This window comes from Nannospalax galili, unplaced genomic scaffold (genome assembly GCF_000622305.1).
Source record: "Nannospalax galili isolate Female #2095 unplaced genomic scaffold, S.galili_v1.0 scaffold197, whole genome shotgun sequence".
NCBI lineage: Eukaryota > Metazoa > Chordata > Mammalia > Rodentia > Spalacidae > Nannospalax > Nannospalax galili.
The window spans coordinates 2,086,991-2,091,424 of record NW_008339846.1 but is presented as its reverse complement, the minus strand read 5'-3'; the positions used below and the strand labels follow the sequence as shown (position 1 = coordinate 2,091,424).

The 4,434-nt window shown below is 53.1% G+C and overlaps 1 pseudogene; it reads right to left on the bottom strand.

Moving 5' to 3' along the window:
* Positions 1–2,854: 2,854 nt before the first annotated feature.
* Positions 2,855–3,797, bottom strand: LOC103735360 (annotated as a pseudogene).
* Between the last annotated feature and the right edge of the window lie 637 nt (positions 3,798–4,434).

Here is a 4,434-nt window from a genome sequence, read left to right as displayed (position 1 = left end):
AAAGGCTGATGGGGTTGGAATAAGCACCAAGATTTCCCAGGGAGTGGATTGAGTAGCTGGGTTGTACTGAATGCAAAGGATCAGGGAGAGGCAAGGTAAGCCTTGGAGCCCCAGAAAGAGTCTGTCTGCCCCAGAAAGAGGCTGGCGGGTGTTGCAGGATCAGGAAGCAGAGAGACGTGGGGGTGGGGCCGGGTCTAGAGGTAGTGCCTCTGGGGCCCAAGGAAGGCACCAAGCCGGTGAGTGGGGGTGAACAGGGTCAGGAATCAGCAGTGGCTCCCCAGGTGTCTGGGGCCCCAAGACTAGGAATGGCACAGGGCCCAAGCTAGGAGTAGAGAACAGCGGGGGAGATGGAAGGGTGAGCGAGGCTGGTGGAGTCAAGGCGTGGAGGGCTGCATGGTAGACTTACCCCCAGAGAGGCCTGAGGGCGGGAGAGCGGGCCAGGAGAGTTAGCCAGTGGTGCAGGTCGGGGAAGCAGGGAGAGAGCAGGACTGTGAGACTTTTAAATTTGTACTATCTTATGTTGTGATATTAATGTTAAAATCATATTTTGGGACAAGAAATGAAAAGCTTGTGGCTTATTAGTGATATATTTGTGTCAAGTTGACAAGGTGTCTGTCAATTGTGCTGAGCAGTTTTAGTGTCAACTTGACACACCGGGGTTGAGGGAGCCTCAATTGGGGAAATCACCTCCCTTGGACTAGCCTGGGGTATCTTCTTGATTGCTGAGTGTTGTAGGAGGGCCCAGGCCACTGTGGGTGGTGACACCCCTGGGCAGGAGGGCCTAGTTTGTATAAGAAAGTAGGCTGAGCAGGAGCCAGGGGACAAGCCAGTAAGCAGCGACCCTCCGTGGCCTGTGCTTCAGCTCCTGTCTCCAGGTTCCTGCCCTGAGTTCTTACCTTGGGCTCCCTCAGTGAGGAACTGTGACCCAGAAGATGTAAGCCAAATAAACCCTCTCCTCCCCCAGTTTTTATTGGTCAGAGTGTTTTGTCACAGCGAAGGCAAACTAAGAGAGGTCATCATGTGGCGTTCTGAGTAGAATCACACACAGTGTCACCACTCCACATCCTTCAGTTCGGGGCCCTTGGGACAATGCGCAGCAGTGCTGGTTGGGCCAGTGTGGAGGGCTCCTACTGATGCTCAGATTGCCACAGAACCTCAAATGGACGAGGGTCCTTCTGGTTGGAGATCTCTTCAGTCTGTGCTTAGGTGAGCAGTGTCTTCTATGGCTGCGTTCACCTCCACTGGCTGTTAGGGCACTGTTAATTTTTTTTTTTTTTCAGAGCTGAGGACCGAACCCAGGGCCTTGTTATTTTTCAAATGTTTTGGCATTTTTCTTTTCTTTTTCTTTTTTTTCAGTCTTTTTGAGACAGGGTCTCCCTGTAGCCCCAGCTGGCCTGCAACTCCCTATGTAGACCAGGCTGATCTCGAATTCACAGAGATCCTCTTGCCTCTGCCTGGGATTAAAGGCATGTGTGCTGGGATTAAAGGCATGTGCCACCACGCCAGCTGGCACCTTTCACGTGTAAAAAAATACACAAAAATCTTGGTCTCAAGTCAACATATCTAGTCTATAAGACAATGTGGGTCAGAGGGTCTTCCATAGAAAATCAGGAAGAGTTACTCTGAGAAAGGGGGAGGTACGTGGTAAGAGCAGCTAGTTTTGTTGTTGTTATTTTTTGTCTTTTTTTTTTTTTTCAGAGCTGAGGACCGAACCCAGGGCCTTGTGCTTGCTAGGCAAGTGCTCTACCACTGAGCTAAATCCCCAACCCCTATTTTGTTTTTTGAAACAGGATTTCCCTACACTGCCCAGGCTGGTCTCAAGCTTTTGATTCTCCCGTCTCAGCCTCCATAGTCCTGGAAATTCAAGCACAGACTACCATGATGGGTCCTTGGGTGCACTGGAAGTAATTCTGTTTTAAAGATTTTTTTTAAACTGGAAATCAATTTTTAGAGCTAATGAGAGGAAAAGCACCAGAAGAGGAGGTCCAGGGCAAACACCATGCAGCCCACACCCACCCCTGCAGGCTGGTCACCCCGCTTCAGTTCTCAGTGAGGATCCCTGTTCCCAGCTTAGCTGTGTGTGTGCCTGGAGCCAGGAAGAGCTGTGAAGGGGAGGCTCACACAGACCAGCCCCCAGCCCTCCCCCAGGGTGGGTGAGGAAGGGGGATACAGCCTTGGAGAGCCCCAAGGACAAACCTCCTGAGGGCCCTGTTTGCCACACACCACACCACCACTGGCATTTCTTAAGTCAACTTGGGGACGTTCAGTACTTCTTTGAGTCTAACTGTAAGTCTCTATCCTCACATGAAATTAAAAGTAGCATTTCGTTCCTCCATCTCCATGAGCCCCTCCACTTCTGGTTATTCTTCAGTCTGACTCCAGAAGGTGACATGTGAATGGGGACTCTGGATGGGAGACAGTGGCAGGGCCTCTCCCTCTGCACCCACTGCCAGGTATGGGAGGACAAAGGGCTGGCAGAGCCCTATTCCCATGTCCATCAGTTTGGGGGCCTGTCCCTTGACACCTTTCTCTAGGGGAGCTCTGTTTCTACACTTCAGATAATGAAGCCAGGTCCTGGGAGCAGGGCCAGTGCTTTGTGCTGGGAGAGAGCCGGGGGATGAGAAATCACTCCAAATCATGGGAGACCCCAACAAATTCAGAGACTCAAGGCCACTGAAGGTAGACGTCTAGTCATCACAGGGATCTGGGGTCCCCTCTGATGTGCAGATCAAACCCTGCAAAGGGTTGATGGAACCCCTTGGAAGTCAGGGAGGCCCCTTCTGTTCTGTGCTCCTCATCCACCCTGCCCAGGTTCATGTCCTCTGCCACATGTGGTGCACACATGCATCTGGGTTTAGGCTAGCTGGTGGGGCATCTCCATGAGGAAAGTCAGTGGTGGTGTTGCCAGTGAGCTTGAAGAAAATCAGATTCTTTAGACACTTAAGGCTAATGGACTGGAGGGCAGGAAGACATAGCAACATCTCAGCAAACCAGCTGTGCTGCTCAGGGTACTTCTGACTGCAAGTCCCCAGTGATGCACCTTCTCCCACAGGACCTCCCTCTCCCCAGGACTGGAGAGGCCCCTGGTGTCTGGCTTAAACAGAATGACTGCCCACAGGCTGCCAAGTGCTGTCTTGTCCATCCTCATGTCACACATTTGGCCTCCAGCTTTGTCAGCACCCGATCAAAGATGGCTCCCACACCTGCAGAATGGGCTGAGCTGAGTTTCTGTGCACCTGAAGACCTGTGGCCAGGAGGATGCCATCTCGAACATCAATGGACAGATGGAAGGAGGAGGTGGCCATGAGGAGCTCATTCCAGTCTGCCCATAGCAGTGTGGCCTGGTCATCCAGAAAGAAGGAAGAAAAGTGGGGGAGGCTTGGTCCACTCAAGTGTGAATAGCTGTTTGTCAGCTGCCTGGCAGATGTCAGTCACAGGGTCATTTGGCCCCTGCAGCTACCCCACGTTCCCAGGACCCTCAATGCCCTGGTCACTCTTCTGCTCCACACCAAGTTCCGCTTCCAGGATCCTGTCCACATCTCCCCCAGGCCCCTCCCTGTCCTTGTCCTCCCCACTGACACTCCTGTACCACCTGCCCTCCGTGCAGGTCGCCAGGCACTTCTGACAGTGACAGTACTGACAGCGAGCTGGTGCTTGTTCACCGTGCCGTCTTTGTTGTCCTGACATCAGGTCAGGACCGCCAAATGGTGTGCCCTCACAGCTGTGAACCCCATGGTGATTGCCTAAGCTTGGTTCCTGCAGACTGCACACAGCTGTTTGCCGGCCCCTAGGACCATGTAGGCGGGGTGGACAGTGCAGGCCCCGGGCCCCTAAGACTGGTGCTTCACAGCCTCAGGGGAGCCAGACCCACCCTCAGGGAGTGACACTGTTGAGTTAATCTGAGGGCTGCTAACAGGCCCAGAGAATCCTGGGGGATCCCCATGGAAGAACTGATGACTGGGAAGGGGGGCCCAGTGGAGGGGTAGCATTGGAGGTGGAGGTGCTGACGGGGAAGAGGTGGGCCAGGAGGAAAAGGGGAAGTGATCTGAGAAAGAAGATTTGAGGAGCTGTCTGGGCTTTGGAGACAAGTTGTCAAACAATTTCACTCCTAATTGTCATGAGAAGAGTCAGGGAGGGCAGTTCCCGTGAAGCCTCCAGGCCAAGCAGCATTTGAGTGATTACTGGGTCATCGCAAGCATGTGGGGTGGACCAGTCAAGGCCTCCATTCCTAGCTTACATCCAGGTAGCCAGACAGTTCAAGGGGAAGACAGGGTGGAAGAGACCCCTCCAAGGATACAAGCTCAGCCTTCAAATGTCTAGGGTCCCCTACCCTGGGGACAGGGTCCCCTTCCCACACCTGATGCATCAGGTGCAGGCCGAGCCTCCACTGCACGTGGGGAAGCTCTGTTTTTAAAATTTTACTTTGTAATATTG